The sequence below is a fragment of the Dipodomys merriami genome, unplaced genomic scaffold (genome assembly GCF_024711535.1).
Source record: "Dipodomys merriami isolate MVZ:Mamm:240054 unplaced genomic scaffold, mDipMer1.0.p SCAF_1, whole genome shotgun sequence".
In the NCBI taxonomy this organism is placed as follows: Eukaryota; Metazoa; Chordata; class Mammalia; order Rodentia; family Heteromyidae; genus Dipodomys; species Dipodomys merriami.
In genome coordinates, this window is record NW_027202270.1 from 135,110,350 (window position 1) to 135,123,521 (window position 13,172).

Sequence of the window (13,172 nt, forward strand, 5' to 3'; positions counted from 1 at the left end):
ACTGTCTGAAGGTAAACACTTAAGGTGAGCACTTACCTCAGGTTGTTGACATTTATGGTGGAGAAGGGGGAGGGGAAAGAGGGTGTGAGTCAGGCCAGGTTGTCTTGTGACCTCTGGCTGGGCGGAATGCTGTAGGCTGGGTCGTGGGTCCTCCCAGTCCAGAGCTGGGGAAGCCTCAGCTAGTACCGGGAAACTCTAGGGACTGGCTTGAGAAGGTGTGGCTCTCTATTCCTAAACAAAAAAGCATGCATGGTTTCAGAATAGGGTTACTTTAAGAGGAAATTTGTAGGTATTGTTCTCTTCTTTATTACAACTATCATCCTATCGTCTGGGAAGGACATTTGGATCTTGACATTTCCCTGTTTAATCACAATAGATAAGCACCTTAACTTGACGCACATTCTAAAGTCCAACTGTCTGGGTTCAAATCCTGACTCCACCATTTATTCAGTCGCTCAACCTATCCATGCCCAACTACATGGGACTGACAGTCATTACATCAGAGAGCTGTTAGAAGGCCATGAGGTTCTACTGGTATAATACCAAATACACATCACAGTCTGAAAAATGAATATATAATTACAAGTCTAGGCTGGGGGTATAGCTGAGTGGTAAAGCATGTATTTAGTATGCCCAAGGACCTGGTTTTGATCCCTCGCATTCACACACAAACACACATACACAGAAAGTCTATTCATCTTATATGTCTCCCATAAGAAGGAAAAGGCATTTTTTTGGTAGTTAGAATATAATAGACCCCATAGACTTTCCTAAGGCTCTCCCATGACAGAAACCCCAAATGTATGTCAGGTACACAAAACAACATAGAAGCCAGACCCCACCTGACTCGGACCCTTACCTGAGAAAAGTCTGTACAAAGCTCACCTTTAAATAGACCCATTCCAATTTAAAATCACCCATGAAAATGGTATAAATAATACCACATGAATTTAAATTACTTTAAACTTTGGGGTGGGTTTTACAGATATCCTAACAGTAACTGAAGAAAGATGCAACTTAAGACAGCAAATTTTTAGCCAGACATGGTGGCTCATGCCTGTATGTAGTCTTATCTAACTGGGAGTCAGACACTGAGAAGACAGCAGTTCAAAACCAGACCAAACAAAAAGTTTTCTTCAAGATCCCATCTCGGCCAATAAAAAGCTGGATATGGTCAGGTACTGGTGGCTCACAACTTTAGCTACCCTGAGGAACACAGTTCAAAGCCAGCCCGGGCAGACAAATCCAAAATCTCTTATCTGTAATGCCCAGAAACTCTTAATCAGCAAAAATCTGGATGTTGAAGTACGGCTCAAGTGGTGGCTCAACAGCCATGGTCAAAAAAGCTGATTGAGAGTTAGAGGCCCTGAGTTCAAGCCTCAATACCAGCTCTGTCCCGTCTACCCCCTAAAAAGCTGGGTGTGCTGACATGTGCCATCCAGCTATACAAGTGTCATCCAGCTACACAAGAAGGAGACTTCTGGTTCAAGCTGATTCAAACATATACTAGAGACTATCTCAAGAATAGCCAAAACTAGAGCTGGGAATGTGGCTTAGTGGTAGAGTACTTGCCCAGAATGCATGAACCCATGGGTCTGATTCCTCAGTACCACATAAACAGAAAAAGCTGGATGCTGTGGCTCAAGTGGTAGAGTGCTAGCTCTAAGCAAAAGAAGCTCAGGGACAGTGCCCAGGCCCTGAGTTCAAGCTCTAGGACTGACAAAAAAAATTACCAAAATTAAAAGGGCTAAGACTTTAGCTTAAATGGTAGAGTCCCTGCTTAGCAAGCACAAAGCCCTGAGTTCAAATGCTGTACCACCAAAACAACAAACAAATGAAAACATGAAGGCAAAATGTACACATTAATTTTTTTTGTACACATTAATTTTTGAATCTTTAAACCACTTTGTTGAGAGAATAGCTTGAAAGAATTATCTCAAGCTTTCGCTATATACAAAGTTACTCTTGTGTCACTTCACATGTGCCCTCCAGGCAAGATTTTACTACCTTACTTGGTAAATAAGTATGACCTTCCTCATACCAAAAATGTACCAACTCATACTAACTGGATGATGTGTTTATTGTGTGGTCATTATGTTGTGAAATGGCAATGGGCAGCTTTTTACAAGACCTGGGTATAGAGGGACCTGGTTTGGATGAATCATCATCACAGGTTTCTGAGCTGAAAGCCTAAGTGGGAAGGGCTTAAAGATGTCTGGGCTGTCTGTGTTGTCCAATAGCTCAGCTCTGGATTAGGTGGGCCCTTTTATTCTAACTACTAGGAGAGAGGTTCCAGAGGTTGAGTTTAATACACTGGAGTTGGTCCTTCCATAGAACAAGATGTATTTATTGAAAACAGCTTCCTTAAACCAGGAAATCACATGCCTAAGAGACAGACATGAGAACTTTGAAGATAAAAAGCCAGACTAGCAGATGTCAGTGGCTCAAGCCTGTATCCTAGCTACTCAGGAGGCTGAGATCTAAAGATCCACATTCGAAAGCAGCCAACCTGGGCAGGCAAATCTGAGCATCTTTTACTCCAATTAATCAGCAAAAAGTTGGAAACAGGGGTATGTCTCAAGTAGCAGAGAGGCAGCCCTAAATGAAAAAGCTAAGCAAGAATGAAAGGCCCTTAGTTCCAACCCCAGTACTAGAACATACACACACACACACACACACACACACACACACACACACACACACACACACACACACACACACACACACACACACACACACACACACACACACACACACACACACACACACACACACACACACACACACACACACCAACAAAAACAAAAACAGGAGCTCACCAGTGGAATTTATGCCTGCCATGCACAACGCCCTGAGTTCAATCCCTAGCACTAAAGAAAAAATGATTAATTAACCTAAAGGTTCGAGCAGTCCCAATCAAAATCTCAGTGGGCTTTTTTTTTTTTAATTGGCAAGCTGGGGACTGGGAATATGGCTTAAGGGCTAGAACCCTCCTGCTTAGCAAATGCAAGACCCTGTGTTCAAATCTAGTACCACCAAAAAAAAAAAAAAAAGACAAGGTGGACTGAGGATTTAATTGAGTGACAAAGCACTTGCCTAGCATGTACACAGCCCTACATTTGATCCCCAGAACCTCAAGAAAACAAAATCTTCTATGATTAGTAGCTAGTACATTGTATGATTAGTTAGAAACCAATAATCCTACCAACTTCTGTAAGATGACTTTACAATCCAAATGGAAATGGATAGGACCTACAAGAGTCATAGCTATTTTGAAAAGGAACAAAGTAGAAGGATTCACATTTCCACATTTCAAGTCTCTTATGAATTAATTTATTAGCAAGATCAAAATAATGTGATTTTGATATGTGGATGAAGACATAGATCAGTAGAATAGAACAAAGAGTTCAGAAATAGACCCATACATGAAAGCTAATTGATTATAGACAAAGATGGCAGTCTGAATAGTTCAATGAAGGAATAGTCTTTTCAACAAATGATGGTTCTGGAACAATTGGACATATTAAAAAATGAACTTAATCTTTATCTTGTACCATTAACTGAACAGGAAAATCTATACAGACTGAAAATAGTATTTCCTAGAGATGATAATATAGGATAAATTGCTAAGAAATATGAGATTTATTTTTACTAGTTCATTTAGTTTTTGTGATACTGGAAGTTGAACTCAGACCCACATACTTGCTAGACAAGTGGTTTAACATTTAAATGATAGATGTGGGAGATAGGGTCTCATGCTAACTTTGCCAGGGCTTACAGTGAACCTCAATCCATTGTCTTTGCTTCTCTAGTACCTGGGATTATTCACTTATACCACTATGCTAAGCCCTGGCTATGAGCTTTCTTTCTAACAAAAAAAATTTTTTTATGCTGGTTCTGGGCTTTAACTCAGGGTCTGGGTGCTGTTCCTGAGCTTTTGTGCTCAAGGCTAGCACTCTACTACTTGAGTCATAGCTCACTTCTGGCTTTTTGGTGATTAATTGGAAGTAAGAGTCTCATAGACTTTCCTGTCCAGGCTAGCTTTGAATGGCAACCTCCAGATCTCAGCCTCCTGGGTAGATACTACTACACAGGCGTGGGGCAGCTATACCTAGCAATAAAAATCTTTTAGTTAAATCATGATGTGATGACCACATAACTCTGTAAAAATACTAAATGCCTTGTATTATATACTTGAAATGAATGCAAATATGATATGTGAATATATTTCAGTCAGATTGTTAAAAATTAATTCAAGATGAATCATAATCCTAAATGTAAGTATTAAAACTAAAGTTCTAAGAGACTAGAATAAAATCTTTGTCACCTTCTCTCTCTCCTTCCTTCCTTCCTTTCTTCCTTCCTTCTTTCCTTCCTTCCTTCCATCTTTCCATATGGTTTTGTTTTATTTTTGAGAAAGGGTCCTGCCATGTAGCCAGGATTGCCTTGAATTCTGATCTTCCAGTACTCCTGAGTAATATCCCTGTGGCAAGATTTCTTAAATAGAACAAAAATGACAGGCCAAGCTGGGTGCTGATGGTACATGCTTGTAATCCTAGCTACTCAAGAGGCTGAGATGTGAGTATCAATGTTCAAAGCCAGCCAGGCAGGAAAGTCTATGAGACTCTTATCTTCAATTAACCACCAGAAAACCAGAAGTAGTGCAGTGGCTCAAAGTGGTAGAGTGTTAGCGTTGAGCAAAAAGAAGCTCATGCCCAGAGCTCAGGCCAAGTCCAAGCCCCACAACTGATTAAAAAAAGAAAGAAAGAAAGAAAGAAAGAAAGAAAGAAAAATTAAAGCTCTTGATGATCATAAGACATTGTTCAGAAAATTAAGACACATTACAAACAGGGAAAAAGATATTTGCAAAAAGAAAGAATAAAGAACATATTAAAATCTTAGCATTCAATATAACCATTTTTTATCTTCTCTGAGTCCTGCTCTAACTTTGCTTAGACTGGCCTTGAACAAGATCTTCCTATCTGGGTCTCTCACATAGTTTGGATTACAGGGGTATGCCACAGCCAAACATTTTAATGCACAAAATATTTGAAGGTATATCACCAAAACATTATATATAGATGGCAATAAATACATAAAAAGATGTTCAACATCATTGACCATTACAGAAAAATTTAATGAGATAGGAATGCTAACTGTTCTGATTTGATCATTATATATTATATATGCATACTGAACTGTCATATTATACTTCATACATTTGTATAGTTATGACAACAATGATATTTTATTTTATTTTTATTTTTATTTTTTTGGGTCTGGTGGTGGGGCCTGAACTCTGGGCCTGGGCACTGTCCCTCAGCTCTTCAGCTCAAGGCTAGCGCTCTACCACTTGAACCACAGCTCCACTTCCGGCTTTTTTCTTTTTGCTTATGTGGTGCTGAGGAATCAAACCAAGGACCTCATGCATTCAAGGCAAGTGCTCTACCACTGAGCCACCTTCCCAGCTCCAACAATGATATTTTAACAAGTACTGAAAAGGATTAGTTTAAAATTTTTAAATAATATAGAAATGACACAATAAAAATCCCCTCTGCCTTCTTCAATTCCAGTTCTTTTTTCTTTCTATCCCTCCCTTCCTCCCTCTCTTCCTCTCTCTCTCTCTCCTTCTCTCTCTGGTTACTGGGTATTGATCATGGTGTCTTGTGCTACCTAGGCAAACACTGTCACTTGAGCCATGTCCTCAGTCTTCTTCAATGCAGTGAATAGTTTATAAATATTCTTCTAAATGTTCATGTTTGTAGAAATACATAAAGATGATAACTTGGTAGGTGTTGTTTTGTAACCTGCTTGGCTTGTATCACTGTTCACTTCTAGCATCATTCCCACTTTCATCAATGAATTCAAAATCTCTCTCATCAGATTTCTCAGAAGAAGTAAGAATGGCAAATAAACACATGAGGAAATGCTCAATATCACTGGTCATAAAGGAAATGCAAATCAAAACAACATTGAGATTCCATCTCACCCCAGTAAGGTTGGCCAACATTGAGAATTTAAACAATAACAGATGCTGGTAGGGATGTGGGAAAGAGGGAACCCTAATGCTCTGTTAGTGGGAATGTAAACTAGTACAACCACTCTGGATGGTGGTTTGAAGGCTCCTAAAAAACTAAACATAGGGGGCTGGGAAGGTGGCTCAGTGGTAAGAGTGCTTGCCTTGCAAGCATGAGGCCCTGAGTTCAATTCCTCAGCACCACATACACAGAAAAAAAAAGGCCAGAAGTGGCACTGTGGCTCAAGTAGTAAAGCACTAGCCTTGAGCTGAAGAGCTGAGGGACAGTGCCCAGGCCCAGAGTTCAGGCCCCACGACTGACTAAATAAATAAATAAAATAAACATAGAAATGCAGCAGTGGTATTCACTGGACACTATGTTGAAAATGAACTATACAACTTGTGGGTAGGGCTATGAGGGAAAAACTGGGAGAGAGTGAGGGAAGGGGCGATTCTGTCTAAACTGGCCTAACTTATGTAACTGTGACCCCTCTGTCTATCATGTTTATAATAACAATTTTAAAAATTAAAAAACTAAACATAGAACTGTCCTATGACACAGTCATACCACACTTGACAATACCACTCAGAACACTATAAGTCAGGATACAGTAAAGACACTTACACGTTCATGTTCACTGCCGCACTATTCACAATATCCAAGTTATGAAACAGCCCAGATGGACAGGAGAACTTATATAGGGCTCTATGCATTTACAAACAAATAGACTAAAGGAGGATACATGTTGGGAAGGAACCCAAAGGCATAACTCCTTGGAACATCTAAAAGTAGTATATTTCAAAATGAATTCCAGGAAATGGAAACATGTTTTGTTTTTATTGTTGGTGGTGGTGATGGTGTTGCTTTTGTTTTTGGTGTTGTCTTTGGGGGGGGGGGCAAAAGAAGGCACAGAAATGGAAGGAGAAAGAGTGAACAAATGTAGTCATTATATTTAATATATGTAAAAATGAACTATGCAACTTGTGGGCAGGGGTGAGGGGGGGGCGACTGAGGGAAAGAGGAAGGGATTACATCATTTAAGAAGCATTGTACTCATTATCTAATTTATGGAATTGTAACCCTTTTGTACAACTCCCTAATAATATCTTTTTTTTAAATTTCTCTCATCCTGTACCTCAGCTCACCTCACTGTGGAGGACAGCAAGGACTGTCCATAAATGTGGTTACCATATCTGCTAGCCCTGCGTCAACGGCCACCAACAGAAACAGACATTCCAACAGCTATCTGAGTCCAAGGGACACTGTGTTCTTTGGACCTGTTACCAAACCAGCCAGGTCAGTTTCTCCTCCTATTTCAAAGCAAATTTCCTCTCATTCTCTTGAGTTGCTGCAGCATTAGGCCTGTAATTTTGCCAAAGGGAGTGGGAATAGGGTTGGGGGGTGGGGGGGGATTGTGGCCTAGAAGGGAATATTTGTAGCATACAGAGTCATTGTTCATACATTATCATTCCTATTTATTTACTTATTTGCTTATCTGAGCCAATATGCTTAAAGAGTTCTACTAATAGCTCCTTGAGAGACTCATTCAAGATCATATAAGCCAGTGGCAGTGACCAAAAGGAAGAGGATGAGATGGTTTTGTTGTCTTCAGCCAGCAGGCAGGCTGTGCCAGGCATGGCGGGTCATCCCTACCAAACCCGGACTGGAATGTGACAAGCACAAGGCTCAGAACTGGCAGATGGAAGTGACAGCTGGATTTTGGAAAGTTATATGACAGCTTCAGTGGCATTCACCCAACTTGCCCCTTGAAAGAGAGCACCTGAGTGTTCTAAACACCCAAGTGCCTGCTTCACAGACGCCGCCCTTCATTACCCCAACACTGCTTGAACTTGTCATGGTGAAGTGCTCAGCTATTTCAGACTGCTGACCACATAAGGATCTCAATCCACATAAGGAATTCACAAGGCCATGTCCTTCAAATCACTATTCTATAAACTGAAGAGGGCAAGGAGCTTACGCAACTGCACAGAACTAACAGCAGTATGCTGTAGTTGATCAAAAGGAGTGGGGTGGGATCATGTGACTAGGTCATTTCTAAGAGTCCTTCATATTCTAAAGCCCTCTATTATGCTTCTGATCCAAGGCAGCATGTGTTTCATGTGTTAGCATCAGAGACTATGCTGGCCCTGCTACCACCTACTAGTGAAGTGATGTTAGGCAAGATGCTTAGCTTTGCCCAACCTCAGTTTCTTCACCTCTGCTGAGCTGTTGAGAGATTTTGTGGCATGATCCAGGGCCTACTGCAGCACCTAGACGTTGTAAACACATAGTGCTATGGCTACCATCATTATTAAGAAATTTATAGAAGTTAAGGTGACAAGCAAGAAAGTGAGGCTGTGAGTTTAAGCCCCAGTACCACCACAAAAAAGAGAAAGAAAGAAAGAAAGAAAGAAAGAAAGAAAGAGAGAAAGAGAGAAAGAGAGAAAGAGAGAGAGAGAGAGAGAGAGAGAGAGAGAGAGAGAGAGAGAGAGAGAGAGAGAGAGAGGAGGGAGGGAAGGAAGGAGGGAGGGAGGGAGGGAGAGAGTGAAAAAAAAATGGGTGCCAGTGACTTGTAATCCTAGCTACTCAGGAGGCTGAAATCTGAGTATCATGGTCTGGAGCCAGCCCTGGTAGGAAAGTCCATTAGACTCCTATCTCCAGTAAACTACTTAGAAAAAGCCAGAAGTGGCACTATGGCTCAAGTGGTAGTGCTAGCCCTGAGTATAAAGAGGCTCAAGGCCAGTGCCCAGGCCCTGTATTCAAGCATCAGGACTAGCAAAAGAAAAAAGAAAAGAAAAAAGAAAGAAAGAAAGAAAAAGGAAGGAGAGAGGAAAGGAGGGAAGGGAGGAAGGAGAGAGGAAGAGAGGGAGAGCAAAGGAGAGACATTTATTGACTGATGGGTTGTATCTTCAGGGGTAAAGTGCTTTTCTAGCAAGTGTAAAGTCCTGGGTTCAATCCCCAGCACTATGTACACAAAAAGAAATTTATCATTCTGGAACCAGGAAATCTATACAGAGAAGATAGTTCAGTGGTTGTTCAGGGTCTGGGGTTTTAAACAGGAGGAATTAACTAGCAAGGGATACAGAAGAATTTTAGGGAGAAAAGTGTTCTGGATATTGATTATAGTGCTCAGTTGTATACCTATGCAGCTTTCAAGATTGGCAGAAATGTACCCTAGATTTTATTCCATGTAAAATAGGCCTCAATTAACAGAAAACCAAAACAAAGTATCACTGCATGTGTGATCACAGTTTATTGATGCATTTCCATCATCTAAGGCAATTGTTCTCCTTTCTGCCATATGAGGGTAAGACATATGGAAGGAAAGGCAACTCCAGTGGGGTAGGACTCAACCTGTGGTCCCTTACCAGAACTACAGTCATGTGTCACTTAAGGATGAAGACACCTCCTAAGAAAGACACTCTTAAGCAATTTTGTATTGTGTGGACATCATAGAGTGCACTTGCATAAACCTAGATGGCAGAGGCCAGTCACTCTATGTGGCCCCTTGACATAATCAAAAGACACAGTGAACACAATTATCAGCAGTATACTTTTAAAAAATCTAAGTAGAATTGCACTCTAAAACTGATGCTTTTTTTTGGGGGGGGGGGGGAGGTCTGGTCATGGGGCCTGAACTCTGGGCCTGGGCGCTGTCCCTCAGCTCTTCAGCTCAAGGCTAGTGCTCTACCACTTGAGCCACAGCACCATTTCCGGGTTTTTTTTTTCTGCTATGTGGTGCTGAGGAATCAAACCCAGGGCCTCATGCATGCAAGGCAAGCGCTCTACCACTGAGCCACCTTCCCAGCCCTAAAACTGATGCTTCTAAGTATAGTAGAGTCAGGCACTGGTGGCTCACATCTGTAATCCTAGCTATTCAGGAGGCTGTGATCTGAGGGTTGCAGTTCAAACCCAGCCCAGGCACAAAAGTTCATAAGACTTTATCTCCAATTAGCTACCAGATGACCGGAAGTGGGCCTGTGGCTCAAAGTGACAGAGTGCTAGCCTTGGGCAAAATTGCTCAGGGACATAGCCCAGGCCCTGAGTTCAAGCCCTACGATGACCACTACCACCACCACCAACAACAACAACAACAAATGTGTAATAGAGTAGGGCTCAGTTCAATGGTACAAACCTGTAATTCTAGCTACTTGGGAGACTCCATTTCAACCAATAGCTGGGCATGCTTCTTATCAAAGCTATGGGGGAAACACAATGGCTGGACAAAGTGCCCCATGCTTGTCATTCCCAGCAACATGAAGCAACACAAGTAAGAGGATTGCCAGGCTGGTCCAAACATAAAGCAAGACCCCCCTTCCCCCACATCTTGAAAACAACCAATGCAACATTGTACAAAAACAAAAGAAATTCTTTACCTGATTTGTATAACTGTGACCCCTATGTACAATAACAATAAAGAAAAGTAAAAAAAAAAAGACCAGAGATAGGGCTCATTAGTACCAAGAAAAAAAGATAATAAATATATAAATATATATAATATAATAAATATACATCATAGTATGGCCAATATTTAATATCAATGTCAAATGTCATATATTGTACTTAACTACATATGATATATATTGATATATACATATATATGTGTGTACGTATTATATATATATATATATATATATGTATGTATGTATGTATGTATATTTGTGTGTGCCAATGGTACTGGGGCTTGAACTCATTTAGCTTTTTTACTCAAGACTGTCATTTTACCATTTGAGCCACACCTCCACTTGCAGTTTTTTCTGGTTAATTAGAGATAAAAGTCTCTCAGATTTCCCTGCCCAGGCTGGCTTCAAACTATGATCTCCAGATTTCAGTCTCTTGAGTACCTAGGGTTATAGGCATAAGCCACAGGTGCTGGGCGTCAGCTGCATTCTAATCTTACGGGCCATTTTCCTATATGTGGTCCATTGTTGATGTAAGGTTATTATGGTACATGACTTTTCCACTCTAATTAAGACACTCAAAGGTCATGCCTTATAGTCACTCTCTTCTCTTTTCTTTCACAGTTATGTCTAGTGCTTCAAGTCATTGATTTAAATAACATCAAGGAGTTGATAAATTAAGTTGCTAACTAAAACTTCAGTGATAGGTTCTGAATTCCTCCAAGCTTCAGAGAACCATCTTTCTTCAAGATTCCTTCATTTTGTCACAGAAAAGGGACAAACAATATGTCTTTGGAAAAAAAAGTACCTCAAAGTATGTTCTTTCAAAATGAAAGGAGCTTAGGAAGCTGGGGCATGCTTAGCATGTAGGGTCCTGGGTTCAACTCTTACCACCAAGGAAGAAAATAAAAAGGATTGAGAGAATTCAAGGGCAGTCGGGGTTACATTGTAAGACCCTGTTTCAAAACAAAACCAACAACAACAAAAAAGGAACTTGGGGTTTGTAGGTGAAAATACTCTTACCACGATAAGCAAAAACACCAGGGCAATGTTACAGTTCTCAGAAGTAACTTTGAAATTGTCTCTTGAAATACATGTGACATTTGAAGAATATCAGGATGGAAACCCTGATAGATTTATTACTTTAAATAAAAGTTGTTAATCATTTTACTCTGAAATATAACTGTCAGAGACCTATGATACTTTTTGTTTGGTCTTTGTAAGTTGGGCTTTGACCATATGATATAATGTTGTAATATATGCAATATTACTTCTTAAGGTCTCTTTTGTCTCAAATCTGTTGTATATCACTAACAATAGCCAAAGTGATAAATGAAACAACTTCTATAAGCAGATTTCTAATGTGTATTAGGAAACTAACCCTGATGCTAATAAACAAAACATTCTCTGTGGGCTGTTGCTTACCAAAGCTATTAACAAATGCCTTTGATATTCTGACAATGGAGTCAAATTAATTCAAGGACTTCAAGTAAGGTAGAAGCTAAACGTGGATTGATCCTTGACATTAATCTCTTCCTCTTCACCATAACCCCTGAGTCCTCAGGATTACAGGAACACATTTCCAGAATCATTCAGAGCCTACATTAGTAGCAGGGACTGCCCTGCCAAGTACTATGTGAAGAAAGACCTAAACAAATAGCACTTCATTGTCTGCAGTCCCCAGATGTTTTAAGGGGAAAGGGGCTCTTTGAAGTCTCCCTGCCAAAAGTGGAACAATCTTCATGATTTACTTCCAGATATTTCAAGGATGAATTAACATTTGTCCAGACAGCCTATAAAGTATGATAGAATAGGACTAAACAGTTGTTAGGTTCAATCCCACAGTATTTATTATGTCTCAGTCCATTCAGGGTGCTGTAACAAAACACCATAAACTGTGTGGTTTGCAACAGTAAACATTTGTTTTTGAAAACCCTGGGAGCAGAGAAATCCAAGGTCAAAGCATTGGCAGATTCAACTGTCTCCTGAAAGGTGTTGGCTCATAGTGCCCCTTCCACCAAAGGGGAAAATGAGTATCTTGGGCCACTTTCTAAAGACATTAATTCTACTCCAGAACCTAATCACCTCCCCTTCTAATATGGTTGACTGGGAATTAGGATTTTGATGAAACACAAACAGTGGACAGAAGCATCTATGTCTACCCAGCTACCATGCTAAATGTCATACATATGACTAGGAACAAAATGAACAAGGTCCCTGGCCTCATAAAATTGAAGGTCTAATGGGATGAGACAATAAATAAGTGAACAAACACCAATAAAATAAGTGGTGAAAGCTGGTGTGGTAGAACATGCCTGTAATCCCAGCACTAGGGAGGTGAGAGCAAGAGGATCTCAATTCAGAGGCCATTCTGGATTGAAGACTCCCTGTCTCAAAACAACCACAGTGAAAAATAGAGGGTGGTAATGGCTGCCTCACTTAGATGATGAGCTCAGAATGGCTCTTAGAGAAGCTCAAAGCCAGGGGAAGAAGAATCTAGGCAAGGGGAACTGCAGACAGTTGCTGGGGAAATAGGGAGATGAGAAACCTCATGCCTGGACAATGATACCCTAAGATGCTTGGAAGTCCTTCAGGGACTTACAGTCCAACGTAGAGGGGGGTAAGAAGAGAGGCATATCCAAACAGGAAGCCATCACATAACACAGTAAGTGTTTGGATAAGGAAAGCATCTTGTGCTGTGGAAATAATTAATTGGACATCTAAACCTGTCTTGGAGATTCCTAGAAGACTTCCT